At 45.9% G+C, this 18,825-nt stretch overlaps 1 protein-coding gene across 1 annotated transcript in view; it reads left to right on the forward strand.

The window, feature by feature from the left end:
* Positions 1-7,260: 7,260 nt before the first annotated feature.
* LOC105688748 (somatostatin receptor type 2-like) overlaps positions 7,261-18,825 on the forward strand; it is a 28,698-nt gene continuing 17,133 nt past the window's right edge. The window contains exon 1 of the mRNA XM_012405272.3: positions 7,261-7,587. The gene's annotated coding sequence lies outside the window, so the exon portion shown is untranslated. The remainder of the gene's footprint in view (positions 7,588-18,825) is intronic.

The following is an 18,825-nucleotide window of genomic DNA, read 5'->3' on the forward strand; positions in this document are numbered from 1 at the left end:
CTTTATAGGTCCGTACGACGTACGTATAGCATACGCGATACCGGGTGTAGTACACACAATCCATACCGAGCCAAAATTAATACCGTTCAAAGTTTTTTCGACTCGGTCGCGGCCAATCGTTTTCAGGTCAAAACGAAACTTATCCCTCGATCCTCAGCTCGACGTCGATGGCTATTTCCACATAGCCATCTCGCAGGGCTATGTATATCTCTATATGGTACATAGGTATATCTAATACCTATCAAAACTTTGCCAGAACGACGCAGACACACTTTATCGAGATATACTTACTACGTCCGCGTGTACTATATCGCGTAATAGCGAAGTCTGAGGTAATGCGATATTACATATAATGTACGGGGACATGCGGTCGCGATAGCTGCATGATTTTCTCACTTTTATTCGCTACGTATTCGCTGGCGGAATTTAATTTAGCCTCGGCAGGGATGGGGAAAAAATAGAAAAAACTGGCGAAAGTTATCGGATGAAAAATTCAAACAACATCGTCCCGCGCGAATATTTATTTCCGATCGTCCGACTCGTTCGAATGCGAAGGTTTCCGTGGATCAATCATTGCGATTGTAGTGAAAATCTCAACGGAATTAATGATCGCGCGTCTAAGCTGTAAATATATATACCGGAGCTTTATCTCGATGAATTAGGATACAGTGGGACGACTGGAAACTGGCGAGATGGTAGGTAAACGGGTAACACCGAACGCGGTCTCCCAAAATACGTTAATTAAGTCAACGCCTATCGATTAATTTGCGGTTTACCGAAAGCTAAAACCTTATCTTATTCCAGTGGGAAGGGGGGGTCGGACCAACGCCTACCCCTTGATATCTTTCAACCGGCTTTAGACTGTCTCCGATCCCGCCACCGTTACTCCCAAAACTACCCCGGATAACACCCACACAACCCTGTCGCTCGCGTAACATCGACTCCGGTGTACGTCCATTGCATTTCTCATTAAAATCTTTACCTCGTGTGTTCCACAAGGGGCGCGTTACTCTTGCGAAATCCGCTACTGCGTACGAGTGAGAAATATCGTACACGTATCCGCGCATCGACGAGCTACGTAATCAGCCAGGAGTACGTGCACAGGTAGAGGGTATGAAGCTACGTAGGTAATACCTAGGAGGGCGTAGTCGTGCAATCAGTCGATCTCGTGCAACGTGACGTCTGGAAATATAAGCGAAACCCACCCCTTCGACGTCGTCGTCGTCCTCGTCGTCGTCGTCGGATATTGCGTATGCATATCGAGGTATAGCCGGGCCATAGGCATTGTCAAAGATATGTATAGCAGACCGGCGTACGGTATACGTTATAATAACCGTAGATCTTGTACACCGCACGCGCGCATCCAGCTAGTGCCGGGGTAAGTAACAACCGTATTTCAGAATAGATTTGAAACCCGTGCGCCGCGCAGGTTACGAGTACACGGGGTTATACGTTACATACCGCAGGTACGCCTTATACACAAAACGAAGCCCTGCCTCCACCTGAAACTCCGCATATAGAACAGCTACACCTATTGTACACACACACGTATAGAGTTTCCGCCCCCGCACCGCGTTCCAACGTCTGCATAGATTTTATACCTCGACGCTCTCTCGTCTCCGACACTTTCGGATTTCAGTAAATAAGAGAGAAAGAGTTACAACGACCGAGCGAATGAAAAATTTTTGACGTCTACTCGGGAAACAATTCTTCAAACTTCGTGCCATAAATCGAGAACGTATTGTTCGTTTTTTAATCGACGTACTCCGCAGCGGAGGTCAAAATAGGTGGAAGACGGATGCGGTAAATCTCCGAACGGACAGGAATCCGGAGTAACTCGCGTAGCTGGTTTTCGCGTGTCGTATTCGCCCGTGTAGCGGTCTTGGGGTTCGCAGGGGCGGTTGCAGGGTAAAGAAAGAGTTACAGCTGGTATATATACACCTGTGCGAAGCGGTATTGCCGTTCTATCTACATGTACACGCGCGCTTTTATCTAGACGCGTGTAAAGTACGGGGTAGAGCTTCGAGTGTAACGGGGTGGTGTGGGGGGACTCGGGGCGTGAGTCATTCGCGGTGGGTTGAACTTGATCGATTGCGCAAAACTTGATTTTAACAGCATTGGGTGGTATTTCTTGGGTCAAGTGTTACCTACTCTCTAACGAGTTTAGCTACCTCGACCGTAAACCCCGCCAAGTTTCCGCCTATGCGCTCCGACGAATTTCCTCTGTTCTAGCGAACGAATACAAAGAAACGAGGTAGGTACACCGTTCAGGCCTTCGAGTCATTGAAAAAATGGAACAACGCGAGCGTCGGCGAGAAAAAGGAAAATTTAATAAGAGAATGCAGAGCGTCATCAACGAATTGCTAGTGGGATGTGGAGCGTGTTCGCTGTGCCAGTGTTTGAATTATGTAAATATATATAATAAATTGTATTCACTCGCTGCTCCGTATTACATAGCTGTAACACATCCATCCTCTATATCGAACCGGAGCGCTACTCGCGGGATAAAACGAGGGGTACATAGGTATACCGGGTACACCTGCATTCGAGGTGTTTCTATTTTACTTATTTTCCTTTTCCACCGTAGTTTTTGCTTTTGTAGAATCCCCTAACAATAAGAAGAGGAGAAAGAAGATGAGCGAGAAGAACTGCCGCCAGAGTATCCGAGTAAATAACCTCATCCAGCTCCACTGCGGTAATTACCTTCTGCAGCATGCCGAGCGGAGAAAAAGCGTGACTTTCTATATCCAGCTACTGTAGTAATCTGCCATCGAGTAACAAGGAAATAGGGAAGGCGTGATACGTCGCTGGTAATACGGGAGGAAAATTTTCTTTGACGGTGTCATCTTCGTCTCGTCTAACGAGATGTCGGAAAAAATATCCAAGGGTTGAAAATCGTTGTGCATACACGCGAATATCAATTTGAATCACGAGATTCTGCTCTCCTTTAAAATTTCACGGGAGTAAAGGTCGCGGGTAGAGGAGGGTTGCGTGGCAAAAGTGAGACGGTTGGATGAAAAATAAAATGGAGCGTAGAAAGAAAAAAAAAAAAAAACAAAGTGAAGACAAAAAAGGCGGTAGCTTAGCGTATCAGCCCAGAAGAGAATCGCGGGTTGCGCGATATCCCATAGTGAGGAACCTACGCGTGTACGGTCGGCGTTGGGTGCTGGGGGGGACGGGGGGGACGGGGGTGGTGTACCTTAATGATAAATTAATGTCCTCGCCTTAATGTCAAGGCTAACTGATCGTCTGCTCCAACGGGTAGATTTAGTCGCGCAATTTTTAATTAGTATCTCCCATAACGTCGGCTATTCAAAAGCTTGCTATCCTCCGCCAGGGATTGAAACGGGACAAAAACTAATCTTAGTTGGAATAAATTACAATTACTACCACGAAAGTCAGGGGGGGAAGCGTTCTATATTCGAAAATAACATCCACGTGTCCTCGATATATTTTGGAATTTTTTAGCAAAATCGCTACGGCACTAAGTCACGTCGTAAACTCAGAATTAATTGCTGAAAAGCGCGAGGTTTTGATTCGATAAAAGTCACTTGCGCGAATTGTCTTGGTTTTTTTTTGTTTTTTTTTTTCCACTTTTCCACCCACTACACATCAAGCGTAGGAGAGAAGGGCTCGTGGCACGGGGTGGTTGTTCGTACGTTCAGAATTTTGGCGAATATAATATCGTGTGACACGAATATGCGGTATAGAGTGCGCCTAGCTAACGTTGTGCGTAAAGCCGGAGGCTAATTTTCCTCGGTTTACGATTCGTACTCGTTCGTCGAGCGACATTACGCTCTTATTTTCATCGTCTCGGAGGCAAGTAATGATCCCTCAACCTCGCGGGAATGTGATAACTCCCGACATCCGGCGATTAATCGGAAATTCTGCAAATAGTACGCCGGTGTACGAGGGACAAAAAATAATACTCGTCGAACTCCGTCCGTTCTACGTGTCTTCGAAAGAATTGAAACTTGCAAAAAAAAAAGAACGGTTGAAATCATTCTCCCGGCTGAATCGTATACGTCGCCGTAAACTCCCACGTTGAAAATAAATAGATAAGTGAATAAAATGAAACAATGATAATCGAGGAGATGGAAGAATGGAGGAGAGAAGAAAAAAAAAAAAAACTGCGAAGCTCGTTTCGTTAATGATTTCTATGTAGTGTAACGCGATCTTTACGGTGGTCCCGACGTAACCTGCGAAAGGAGTTGGGCTTCTTAGCCCCTGAACGAATATAAAACATGCAATATAAATTCCAGGCTGGACAGCTCTAACGCGTGGATTGCACACGGGTGGATAAGCATCGAGATTCCTTGGGGAAACCGGAGTGTAACGGAGAAAAGTAAGAAAGGGAGAGAGCGAGAGAGAGGGCCGGGTAAAAAAGAATGGAAGAAAGAGGGTAGAGAAGAAGAAGAAGAAGAAGAAAAAAAAAGTTAAGGGCAAAAAACGAAGAATAGACAAGAAAAAGAGAAAGCAAAGGAAGAAGTGGAGAAAAAAAGAAAAAAACGAATCATCTAGAAAACGGGGAAGAAATAAGCTCCGCGAACGTAGCAACAAGGGGGGGAAAAAACAAGTCGACGACTAGCGCAAAAATAAGATAGTAGAGAAAACTGGACGAAATAATTAAAAATGAAAGTAAGTGAAGCAAGTTAATATGTACGAAACAAAATAATGTACGATGGAATGAAAAATTCCAGCTCCTTGACCTCCTCCTCCTATACTCTGAAGGGGTAGTTAAGTGGCGGAGTACATGCCCTGCATACGCGTCTGCAAAAAAAAGACGTTCAAAAAGTTTCAAAGTTCTCGTTCTTTATCTCGTAGAACCAACGCGATACACGTGCGGCGCGGAAAGAAAGCGCGATGAGAAATATCGGATTTTAACGTCGGAAATATTCATACACGTTACGGTGGTAACTTTCACACGTCACCACGTTCGTCAATAATAACGACGTTTTCCGAACGACTTCGAGTCAATTGGAAATTAAAATCGGCCACCTGGACTACCGGGGTGAACGGGATCGCTGAAAACCAACCGACCGACGGATTTGGCGTTGAAATAGGAGTAGGAAAAAATCGTCCACTCGTAACGGAGCCGTCGACCGATACAATTTACGCGTCCGCGAACACCTTTGGAAGCGATATGAGAGTTCGTACGACGAGGAGGGCAATTTCGGGGGAGGGCGAGAAGTCTACAACGCCTCGCTTTATATTCCCATATCGAGCGGTTCGGTTTCGCGTGGCGCGGTGTTAGCGGGACTACGTCGACGTCGACGACGACGACGACGACGACGACGACGACGAGAGTATCACCCGTCAGAATTCGCGCTGGTTACGATCACCGCGTTGTATACAAGATTTCGTTGTGTATTCAGCGATGTTTTATGCAAGGCAACGTTTGAACGCGCGCATTACCCGACTGTCCGTACGATAAAATCAAGTTTTCAATTCATTCGGACGATTGAGATTCCCGAGGGCAATTTTCATCCCGCTGCGGAGGTCCTCCTTTTTCATGTCTGCGGCGGTGTAGCGGCGGAGAAAAAAGAGTCCTAAAGTGGATTATTCAAACGCGTAATCGAGTAGCTATAGAAAAGCGATGAGACGATGGATAATTGAGGGTGCTGCACTATTGAGCAAATAAAATTTGCGGTTCAATCTGTAATTAGACACGTTCGGTACATGGCCATTAAAATTAAATAAAGGACACACACACCACGTACCGGTGTGCAGGTAACGCTTCGCTTCGTAGCCGTATTAATATTGCAGGGATTAAAAAGAAGGAGTAGAAGAAAAAAATAGAATTGCATTTCCACTCCACAGCTGGTATTCTAAATTTCCATTTCTCTGTCGCGCCGTGGTTATATTTGCTCGGTAAAATTGTATAAAATTTTATACCGTGGGGTACACCTACCTACCGTACACTCGTTTCCATGGAGTATGAATACGTTATATATACGTCTATACCGCTCGCGTTATATAAGGTGTACGTGAACGTTTCAGGGAACGTTTTAGATTCCATGTGGAACGAATACAGACCGAAGGAAAAATAAATAATATAAATAAATAAAAAGCATTGGAAGACATAAATTCACCGATGAAAATATCGTCCGTCTCGTGAAAATTTCGTGGTTATATTTCAACGTCCGACAAATAAATATCGCCTAATTGTCGAAACGCGTTAACACGTGGCCAATGTGGTGATTTCAAAAATAGCTCACGCGGAATCATCGTGAATAATATGGTTCTTTCCCTTCTTCTTCTTCTTCTTCTTCTTCTTCTTAATCTTTTCCTTTTTTTTTTTCACCGCATCTCCGCGATTCGCACGCTACGTTCTTTCGAAACGATGATCGATATATTATTAGCGAGATTGCCCCGTACCTGTTGTTTGATAAACCGGAGTATTCTCATCCAGTTTATTATCGACGGTTAGCCACTCCGCCCCCGCAGTAGCTTCGGCAGGGGTTGGCAGCGAGAGGAGCAAAAGGCTACGGAGGTGAGCGAGGCGGGGGGGCTTTTATAGGGGATCGTCCTCGCAGCCCTCGCGGTAAGTTTTGAAGCATCCCTTAAGCCGCACCGCACGTGCCGGGAACATCCGAAGTCGTCGTCGGGGCGACTCGGCGATGACCCAGACGATCGAAATTTTAACCGGCTAAAACCACCACGTGGTTATAGTTGATCATGCGATATAACTGGGAACAATTCAACAATCCGGCAACCCCTATCGACAAGTTCAGGGTCGTCGCGACGTTCCGAAACTCGCGTTACACCGATTGACCCGTCGTCGCCGTTGGATTTCGTCAGCGTGCTCTCCAAGTGCCATCGATTTATTTCATCCCCTGGCGAAAATGATTTTTTCGCCATTTCGCAGAGCACATATTTTCTTTATTCGTTAAATGAAATTGGCGTCTGGCGTTCCCGCGGATAAGTCAAGAGCTGCTAGGTGAATATTGATTGGGGGTATTGGATTTCCCGTAGCGCTTCGCTACCGTTCGAGCGGTATTTCGAAATTTCCCCGTGCTTACGAACCAAGGTCTGAAAACGATATTGCGCGGTGTGGATCGTTCCGTGATTCAGCCCGGTTAACAGATGTAGAATAAATTGGGTTATCTTTGTACGGATGATAATAAAATTTACAGCGTGTTGTTGGGCAAGTTTTCTTCGATGCAGATGCTGCTTTTCTGATCGCTGGCTGCCCGTTCTTGTGCTCCGTTTTTGATAAGCGCATGCGTCGCGACGCCCCGTTGCAAATATGTGGCGTCGTGACGCTCACAGACGCCCAGTGACTCCCGCATCCCAGCACAGTGTACCGTGCCACATTCTGCCCCGTACCTCACGAACCTATTCCGCTACCGTCGGCGCCCTTTTCTCTTTGTTGCCATCGTCATGACACCTGCGACGACGTCCACGACGACTCGCCGCACCGTTGTTCGTTGTTACATTTAACGCCTCCTACCCGATGGTCCGTTTGATTAAAACCCGGTGAAGAGGAGACGCGGTGCACCGTTTATGTAAAAAAGAAAAAAAACGAAAAAAAACGAAAAAACAAAAAAACAGAGGAAATACAAAAAACGAACGCGAGGAGATAAGGTAAAAATTGTAAAGCTCATCATATGTGTACAACTAACGCCATTCGTTCAGTTCGTTTATGTTGTAGCAACCGCTTTGATGTGAAAATTTTTCTTTCAACTTTTTCCTCTGGTTTTTCTTTCCTCTGTATTCGATTAATTTTTCCCTTCGCGTTTACTTCCGGAACGCACGGTTTCCCGTAACTAAAACTTGGTCGTTCGATCGACGGTTCTATACACCCGTCGATGTATTACGTAGACGAAATCGTAACAAAACAGGAGTTTATAAAGGTCCGATAATATTTCCCTTCGTAACGCTTCGGGGGGGGGGGGTTGAAAGAGCCGTTTGACCTACGAGTTTGTCGTCGTTGTACAGTAATAACAGTAATTAGTGAATAACGTGTCGATGTTTCACGTCCGCCGAGTAGACGACCGAGTGTTTCGCAGTGTGAAAAGAGCGTGAAAATAAAATGGGGAGAAAAAAAAAAAAAAAAAAAAAAAAATGAAAAAAGCAGAAGCAGAGACGGAAAGGCGGATAACGAAAAACTAAAAATAAATTGCTCAAAGAGGGGTTGATTTGAGCGAGCAACGATTTCTGTTTGACCGCGTATGTAACGTACACCGTTGTACATAACACCCCTTAGGGCCGTTGCACGTATAGATGGCTTATACCCTAATATTAGCATTAGGAACGAAGTGCCGCAAGTTGTACACGATATACGCGAAATACGCGTGTACCTCTATTATATGTATATATACACACCCGCGCTTATATCTGGCTGGTCTAAATAAATTTGCATTTGTGCTTTTTAGTTGTCAGAAGCCCCGGTGATTGATTGCCCACGCGTTAAGACGGGGGTGGGTTTTTTTTTTCGACCGTACGATCCGCTAATTATAACGTCGACCGAAACTCGCGGGTTGCATCTAGCACCGAGTGGGCGAACTCCTCCGTCCGTTCGTACGCCTAATTTGGACGAAATTTATCGCCTGCGGATACGCGCGGTGACATAAATTTGACGAAAATTTCTATAAATGTCCGGTCGCGCGATAATTCACGTTACAAGCGGTAGCGCAGGTACGGCCGGGGTAAAGTCGTGACAATACCGAGGTATACGGCCAAAGGTTGGGTATACCTAGCGGCGGCACACGGGGGTGCAAAGGACTCGCGCGACGGCACGCTTTTCTTTTTCTCAAGGACCCCGAGAGCGGCGACCCTCTCTCTCTCTCTCTCTCTCTCTCTGTTCCGTTTCGTTCCGTTCGTTGTGCGGCTCGGCGCGCCGGCTGTCATGGCTTCCTGGCGGGCAGCGTGGCGCTCGACCCTCTCCTCGTTCTCACCTTATCGCGCCCCGTAGCCGCTCTATACGTACAATAACCTAAGGGATGCGTACGAGTTGCCCCTGGAACCGGGCTCCCGCTTTGTGACGTAATAATTCCACGAAAGATCTCTATCGTTATCTTGGCCGGGCATATCTCGATCCCTCCCTTAAATTACACGGCGCGGAGTACGGGTCATACGACGACGTCCCTTAATTTCAAAGAATTCGGAGGCGACGGAGACGATGTAGTCGTTACGTCTATAGAATGTAGGGGGAGGGGAGGGGAGGGAGGGAGCTGATAAAGGTGAAACTAGACGGGGGTGGGTTCGGCGCGATGTTCGAGGGCAAAGTATAGAAGAAGGAGCGCGGGGTTGGTGTCTCGTGGAAACAGCTGTTGGCCCGCTAATATGATTCAGAGCACGTTCTGGCTTTGGGGTCAGGCCGCGACTCCTGGCACTTTGCAAATGAGATAAACTTTAAGAAGAGTACAATCTTCTTGTTCCTTTTGTGTATACACGTTACATGCATACATACATACACATACGTGTAACCGTGTACGGTGAGATATTTGCGTGGTTATAGGTACGCGCGCGTACGGACGATAGCCGGTCGTCCTTTTCTTAGCTGTTCGATGTTCAACGCCCGACGAGATTTTATTGATGCGATTCTGTTTGATTGAATGCGAAACCTACTCGGGAGATCCCCGCCCTGTTCGGCGGCCAGCACGGCAGCTGCCGCACCCTCGCCGCTTTGACATGCGCCATGACCTGCATACCCATGGTTACACTTTACCCCCGTCTCGTCATCCCTCCCTCCCTCCCCCCCACCCCGCTACTCGACCCATTCCCATATCACCATCGCCAGGTATCTTCTCCCCATGCTTGCGTAGACACATGTGATATTTCTGCTCTCTGCGCTTTTATATTTTTCGAAATTGTACGTATCTCTGTACGTGGTACGGGGATGGGTATACAGTTATCCACCGTTTTATACATCAAATACGTTCGGATCCGTAATATGCGATGATGGTCTCCGGTGCAACGGCGAATAAAACGATCGTTCAAGATACAATTTTCTCCCATACGTCGTCGCGTGTACCTTACCGCGTTATATTCGCCCAGCGAACGGTAGGGGGGTAGGGAGGAGAAAAATTGAGGAAATATAGGAGAAGCGACGTTCATCCCTGTAACGAGGATGTTAGGGGCAAATATACTCTACCCCCGTAGTTGAAACGAGCGTCATTACGTCCAGGCTGCAGTTCCGACGACTGACTTCGATTCGTCCGTTGGTCGGAGTATCGCGCCGCGACAAAGAGGCGAAATTGAAGTGGCGGACTCGCGAATTCTATCGAATCGGCATCGCGATCACGTTATCCGCGAACATTTTTCGTCCCGGAGCGATGTGTGCTCCGACGGGGAGGAAAACCCCCCGCACGAATACGCGAACGCGCCTCGTATAGGTAGCCAATTTACGTTACGCAATAATCGTCATCGTTTCTCCGTCACAAAGAACTTCTTTTCCATCCCTCGTACCTCCCCCCGGTTCTCCTATACCGATAGCCCCGTTATTATCGTCCTCCGCTCGGAGTTATCGAAATCCATAGAACCGCCTGTGCGGCTTGGACGCGTACGAACTATCCTGGAACTTTATAATAACGGAACGAACGCGTGTGTGACGCACGGCGACCGGGTGGTGGTCGTCGTTCGCCGATCGGAGACGGAACGAAAGGTCGGACTAGCGGCTAATGCAATCCTCGGTTAGCCCCGTCGGTGTCGTTTTGTCTAATGGGAATTTGTTCCGACGTCACCTACGCTAATAAGACAATTAGGGATGTCTGAAGGACTCCTTCGGTACAACGAGGCGACGTTTTACTCGGCGACCTAGCCAACGGGCGACGGTATACAAGCGTCAAATTCGCGGAGGATCCTCATTTTACACGATGCTAATGCAACTCCGAGATCGCCTCGCGTACCACATAATAACGATATTGCACCCGGAGATCCAAAGGGGGTCTCGAAACTAACGGGGGAATTATAAAATCCAATCAGTTTAGGAGCTGCACTCCGGTTCGGGACGAAACAGATTTAGAGACTCCCGTTTAACGTGTATTACAACTTCGCCGAGTGTTTCCGGGACGAGTGCGATTCCGACGAGAAGATTAATGGAAGCCGATGGAATTGAATCATAAAGAACGTCTTACGCCGTTGAATAAAATTTGAAAAATCAATCGCTCGCCCAAGTATCGATAACAAAATCCGACTTTCATATATATTCCTTACGATTGAATGAGAGATTTTTTTCTCTCCTTCCCCTCCTCCGATTTCTTACCGTCTCTTTTTCAAGTTTATCGTATAATTTCTCGACGTGTGAATGAGAAGAAGAAGGAGAAGAAGTTAACCCCCTCGAAAAACTTGCACGTAACGTGAGTTTATGGGAGAAAATTATGCGAGGCACACGCTGATGGATTTTTCATTCTCATCCCGATCTGCGCTCAACGTTGAAATATATTTTTCAATTTTACACCACGTTGAAAAAGTTCGAATTTACACTGTCGACGATATATTCTTCATATCGCTATTCCAAAGGACGGTTTTCATCGATTCGTTCGTTAGAAAAAAAATTATTCTCGGTTTTTTAGCTCTTTCCCTTCCACTCCGCGAAATATCTGTATCGAACTCTATACATTTCGCGCTGCGTAACTACCGTTAACTACCAAACGCAATTACGATTCGAATAATCATACCCTTAAGTCGAGTCCTCTTTCAGTTTCAACTGCACTTTGAAGTTTCAAATCAAATGAGTTGAACGGGAAACGTCTGGCAGCGACGTTCCGAATCACTGACAGATTTTCCGTAGAGTGCGTTGGAACACTCCGGCGTAGATGTTTCGCACGGAGCGCTCTTCGTTTTTTGGAAAAAAGCGATTCCGGTCAATTAACGGAGATTTAATTTTCTCGCGCGTTTCCGTTGTCGTTGTAAAAGTTTGGAAAAAAACGCGCGCTATGCAATTTCTCCCGTTCCTGAATATTTTCGCATCAGAATCTATTTTCTGCTTTTTTTCCACTCTCGTCGTGTAAATTTTCGAGCTCTTCATCGTTCTGGTTCTCAAGTACAAGGTTGACGGAAAATTGGCCGAGGGGACGTCGTATAGCTGGGCGTCGGTTTTTTGTTCTCTCTCTGGTTTTTATTTTTTTTTTTTTTTTGCAAGTGGAGAAGTAGGAGGACTGTGTCAACTCGAGCTGATCAAATCGATAGTAATAAAAGAGATAGCTTATGGAAGTAAAATAGAGAGTCCTACGTGAGCAGGGAACAGAATGAATAGCTAATAGGCGAGTATCACGCGAAAACAAACAGCCAGCGGGTTAGAAGATAGAAAAAGAGAAGTGTATGAAATGAAAAAATAACCAAAGAATAATCCAGCCTCCCGTACACTGAATTACCCATACAACGCAACACCGTGGATCGATAGACCGGAGTTGTTGATCGAGGATTATCGCTGTCATTTATATCCCGCGAGAATTGAACCGTGGAAACTTTGGAGATTCGTTCTCTTTGTCCCGTGCAAGGGGGGGGGGGGGGGGAAAAAATTGCAGTCCTACAAATTGGGACGTATATTTATTCGTTATTCGTTTTTTCTCATCCACTTTCCATTTCCATAAGCTTTATCGTCGATCAATCTCTTCGGCAAACACAAGCGAACGTGATATTAAATGAATAAAAAAAATATCGAAACATCAAATTTGTTAAAAAAGTTCGAAATGTCTTTGACTACCTGCGCCCGATCGGTTACTCGTGAAAAAATACATCTCGTACAAGTTCCGGACCATAATGGGGATACGAGCTTTGATGTTAAAGATAAGTTCATCCCCCCACCCCGTCGTAATAAGTCCACAGACTTTTCGCAGGAATTATAGATTTTTTCTCATTTCCCCTTTTTGTTTTTCTTTTCCGAACCGTTGCACAACAACCGCCGTCTATTCTTCCCCGATATTCCGGAGCATCCGGTTTTCGAAGTAAGCGAGTAAGCGAGCAATCGTTTGAGATTAATCGAGATTATTTACTCCGTTTTCATGTGGATACCGTGTGTCCCAGCGTTCGCACTGCGGTGTGTCCGGTTGCCCGTCGGACATACCTTTGAAACACAGGGTACATAGGGACCACCGTGCACGCCGTAACGTACAGGGAAGTTGCCAAAAAGTAGAAGAGAAACGGCAGAGCGGCCGAGTCATCTACTTTTTGTTATGCAGCCCTTGTGCCTCGGATCGTCGTAGGATGTAACGTTATGGGTTATATTAGTCCGGATCGAGGTATCGGTCCCCGCCAGACGGACATGTATAACTGTATCTATAATCGTAACCGTTTCGCGAGGTTGAGGTTGAGGAGGTTGAGAGAGAGAGAGGTGAGCCAAACTTCCGGTTTCACCAACGTACGTATCTATTGTAACATATATTCCCGCTCAGAGCCCTTTGTAGAGTCGATATCGTTTTTATACAAATATCCGTAGGGATACACACGGGGAGCACGGAGGGTCGGAGACGCGTTGTTAGTTTATGTGAATCACATCGCGCCCTCGAAGTACGCGAGGTATAGTATTTCTAATTTGGCATGAGTTATCACCTTCCACGTTTCCCCTTTTCCTACGCTCCTCTCCTCTCCTCTCCTTTTTTTTTTTCTTCTTTTTTATTTCACCTTCTCTCCCTCGCTCTCGCTTTCCTTTTCACCCTTTTTTCCCCTCTATTTTGAGAATATTACTGTAGCCTTCGATCCCAGGGACTCACCCTTCCCGACAGGTGTGCGCCGGGGCTCGTTTCAAATTCTCAAAGGTTGACGCCCGACTTTGGGACAGGCGATAGCCCACAGCAAGCTACGTACATGTATATTTTTCAACGTTGCGTAGGTATAACTTGAAAAGGAATTTAGAATTCGGCACGTGACGCTACGTATTTTCACCGTATACTTTTGGCTGAGCGTAAACCCTCACACCTCAGCGCGATGTACACCCTGTACACCCGAAATCTTCATTTCACGAGTGACGAATTCGCGGAGAAAATACTCGGCAGAAACGGAAAAAGATAAATTGCAGCAGTTTCTACGTAACCCATACCCGTGTACACGAACCCTACACCTAAATATAACATGTTCGCGTGACGCGTGCGATGAGTCCGCAGAGGTGTACGAAGAGCGATTTTTGCTTCCGGAATTCGTTTCCTTCATAAGTCAAGGAAATAAGGAGAGGGAGGAAGGGGGGGTTGAAAAAAGGGCGAAGTCGGCAGCTACCGTGACGGCTAAAAGCTTGACAGTTCCTCAGATTAATTCAAAGCGCACGTGCCGGGCTTTGCATGGAAAATCGAAGGAGCCTCGGGCATCTCGGTGAAAAATAAAAAAATAAAATAAAAATAAAAAGACCCGAATCAAGCCCCGTCGCATATTTTTCGAACCGACTGACTTGAGGAATTCGATCATAAATAAATGTCCGACGTACGTGAAACGAAAGGTGTCCGAAAACTTGATTTTTCACAGGTATTTCGGGTTTCGCTTCGTCGTCATTTGCTTCCAAAGTATAACGGGCGGAAAAGAAAGGCGGTAACGTTGTCATTTCGGCGTGAGAAGGAATACCAGTTCGGAATGAGTTTCCTCGGAACGGTTTCTCGCGGATTGTCGACTCGATAAAGATTTACGTTTCTCAATGTTTGACTTTTTTCTTTCCGCCCTTTATTTCGCCTCCCGAGTGTCTCCGCCCGCATTTTTCCTCTCAACCTCGCGAGGCCGCCGAACCGCGGCCCGATGCAGAGATCCTTTTTTTTTTCTTTTTTTTTTTGACTTTCGCTCGTCCCGCCGTATAATGTGTATAGGTGCCGAGAGTCGGAAGGTACACACACACACGAGCGGTTGGATCGTCACTCGAGCTTCAAGATTTTCGATTATCGCGTCACTCAACCGTTACGAAGTTATCTTTCTCTCGTCGCAAGTGTGTTATTTACCCGCGAGAAACTACCCCTGTACGGTAAGAGAAACGCCGTTTCACGTTTACCGTATAGGAAAATTATATTAGGCCCGGTACATTAGATCGAGGCACGTTACACCCTCCGTACGCCAGGCGTTCCGCAATTCGTGCGCTCGCCCCGGTACGACGACGGTGTGTTTATAGGTGAAACCAGGTGAGGGAAGGTAAATAATTGCCGCGGTATGATTCGATTATCTGATGGGAATTGTTGAGATGTATTATTGGTAGGAATTGGGGTGGTGCGACGGAGTGCAGCGGCTGAGGCGACGCAAAGTATCATCGTCAGCTCGCGTGTTGCGCTCGTCGAAAGTCGCGGCGCGCGATAATAAAATTATATCAACTAAGATCGAATTATGAAACTCCACTTTGCGGCGCAATTTTCTTCTTTTCTGTTTTTTTTTTTTCTTTGCGCCTCATCGGTGTCATTAAAACTCGCGAAGCGTAGCGGTTACTCACTTCGGAAAGTCGAGGGGAGCTCGGGGTTAGGGGAGTTTTCTCGGCGTTTTCAAGACAGCGGGATCTCGCCCTAAGTTTTGTAACAATATTACCGATCGATTAACGCGTTAATCACATGGCTGCACGAATCCGAAAACCGCGGAACCGCCGAGTGTATAAAACATCGCTCCACTCGCCCCTATAGGTATAGCGGAAACGTGTATTATACACATAATACGAATCTGGAACTGGAAAAGTTCTGATTACTCTCAACCCCCTCAAGGATTCGTCGGTCTAACTACCGTCGAAACAGCGATAAAAAAAAAAGGGATGAAATAAAAATAAATGAAATCAAAAACCATCTGAATAAATTTGAGAAACTATTTCGCGTTAGATTTTAAACCTCCCTTATTTCTTTCGGTCTTGTGGAGAATAATATTCTAAAACTCGTCACGATTCACTTACACGACGATGCGAATGTCGCGCTTGTATTTGAGAAAAATACATCAATTCTGATTATGAGAAGAAAAGAAAAAACGAAAAAAAAAAAAAAAGGAATGAAAAACAAAGAAAGTATAAAGTCGAAGTAAATTTTACTCGCATCGTTCGCAAAATTTTCATCGTTATTATATTCGTTTTTTTTTTCTCTTCTTCTTATTCTCGTTCGTGTCGTCCGCAGTACTTTTCTTGGCGAAGTAAAGGTTTGTATCGAGGGTGTAACGAGGGGGTTCGGGGTCGGGGGTTGGAAGGTACTACGAGATAACTGTCTGTGTACGACAGGCTCAAGCGGCAGTTTGTTGTGTACACGTATATAATAATTATATAAAAAGTAAAAGGGGGCGTAGCGGGGGAGAAAGAGAACCTTGACGGGGTAAAACGGCTCGTAAATCCCTCTAGAAATTAAACTGCTTGATTCAGGTTTAATTTTTTTCCCCACTCAGTGTAATACGCTCTACGTGACAAACGGATTCCTCGCTTATTGCGTCCTTGCGTCCGAAGGTAATATATATATATATATATCTATACATGTACGATACGTGTACGTGTAACGCGAAGCTTCGAAAAGGAGAGGTTCAATCTCCCATGATATCGTTCTGGCCGCTACTCCGCTGCAATCTCGCGCAAAAATCCCATGCTTTCAATTCTCAAATACGAAAGAGATGGAAATAGTAGAGGAATAGAAGCTGAGAAAAGGAGAGTAATCTGATAAAGAGGATCCGGGGATCACTTTCCTCCGGTTTCTTACCCCCTCGCAAAAGAAAAAAAAAAAAAAAAAAAAAGGGAGACGAAGAACGAAGGGGGGTAGAAAGAAATTCTGAGCGCGCGAAAAATGTTCAGCGAATCGTGTACAACGCGGCCCGATTATGTGTAAGGTCTGCACAACGTGAGAAAATTTCTCCCTCCCGCGTAGCTTGTGCGGAAATTTTCGCGTACCTCCAGGTGTATAAAATGCAATAATTTGGCCGCGAAAGGAGTGTAGGTGTTGCCGTGAATTTTATACCTCATCGTTTAGAATTTTATCATGTGCATGTATATTTTATATCGCGTGTGAAAGCAAAAAAAAGGAGGTGGATGGAGAGGGAGAATAATCGAGGAGAACGAACGGAATGCAGAGTAGAATAGAAATCCAGGGGAATAATAAGCGAAATGAAAATTGCAGAGGTTTTTAAAAATGAAACGAGCACCACCTCCTCGCTACCGCGACAATGCGCAGGAAAAATAAAGGAAAAATATATAAAAATAAATAAATAAAATAACAATAGAAAGAAAATGAAATGGCAAAGAATAACGGCTATGAGACCTTAGAGAGACAAAGGGGGCGGGTATACGTCGGTGATGCAATATTTGTACGTACCTCCGTACACACAATACCTTACACACGTATAACTACGGAATATCGCGCGTGGGTTATTGCATACGACAGCAATTAAACGAGTTCGTGTGCGAGATGTGACGCTCTCACGAGTTTCATCCCTTCGTTCGCGGATACCCGGTGAGAATTGACTCGAGAATTACAACTTTATTCTGTAAATATAATACCGCGTGGCAATATCACCCTCCGCGCCGATTGCCCGTCGACCGCCCGCCCCCGCTCTCTCTCTCTCTCTCTCTCTCTCTCTCTCTCTCTCTCTCTCTCTCTCTCTCTCTCTCTCTCTATATTAAAACCGTGTGCAGTCGGAAAGCACGTAGGACCGAAGCCTCGAACTTGTTTCAATTTATTTGGATAGGCAGATGTACATACATAGATACACGTAGCAAACGGTAAGAGAAAACCTGACCGCGCGCGGAGGTCTCGTTATAGACTGAAGTAGCCTCCGTCGCGTTGGTCAGTTAATAATTCAACGTGTCTAATACGCGTGTTTCCGCACTTTGAAGCGTACGTTTGCTCACGTTTATCGCGTCCGGCGTACGTAGTTTGACGGATGCTACCGCACCGATCCGGGTAGCGCGGCACGAGCGGTCGGCGGGGTTGTTTCCGTTTGCATTTCCAGTCTCATTACGTGACATCGTTCCTCCGATCGAACGAACGGCTTTCAACCTTTACGGTCGGCGAGACCGGATGTACGGGGATCCTCGCGTTACAATGTTCCGTACGTACGACGTACTCACGGCCTGTACACGGGGGGGACTGGTAAAACTGTGTTACACACGTATTCCGGACGATAGCGGATCGATGGAAGGGACTGGGGGTGGCGACGAAATTCAACTTCCCGCCGAGCTTTCATGTCGTCGTACCTGGATTCACACGATTCGGAAGTGACGAGCGATTTACTCGAGTTCATAGGGATTCCGGCGAACTCTTCGAATGGGTAATTTGATATTTTTCGAAACTTTTGGCAGTTCGGATTTTTCGCTACGCGGCGAAAGAAAAAATATATTTCGTCCAATAAAAAGACGGGGCGCGGTTCTTCCGCGAAATTCAACTCGGTATCTCTTTTGGTTCAACAGTTCCCCGATTTACGGCAGCTTTATCGTCGGAATCGGAATTCTGGAAGACCGTTCGAGTCGATTACTTCATATTTTCAATACTCCCTCCGCTTTTCATTTCCCTGCGTTTTTTTTTTTTTTTTTTTTTTTTTGAGCCAATACGTTTTGCCAAGAAAGACGCCCGGCTTCTTTCGCAAAATTCATTTCGACATTTCGTTTCGTTCGACGGTCACAATTTTACCGGAGTTTTATCGCCGGAATCAGCGTTATTGAAAAACTGTGTTCGCCTCTGTAACTTGAAAATTTTCAACACTCGCCAGTTACGAATCTTCCAATATTAAAAGTCAAAGAAACGAGGACAGTTTTTTTTTATAGAATTCAACTTTTCTTCGGTCCGAAAATTCCCGAACTGATTTCCTTGTACGTTCGCCCCGGCAGAAGTTCCACCCCCGTCTCACGATCTCGCCGAGCTACAAGTTGTCCTTCGAAGACATATATTCGATGTAACAAAGGGTGACTCGATCTCGTCCCATCTGTAGATTTACTGATTTACACAGAACGGTAACCTTGGACGCAGA

The sequence above is a fragment of the Athalia rosae genome, chromosome 4 (genome assembly GCF_917208135.1).
Source record: "Athalia rosae chromosome 4, iyAthRosa1.1, whole genome shotgun sequence".
Taxonomy (NCBI): Eukaryota; Metazoa; Arthropoda; class Insecta; order Hymenoptera; family Athaliidae; genus Athalia; species Athalia rosae.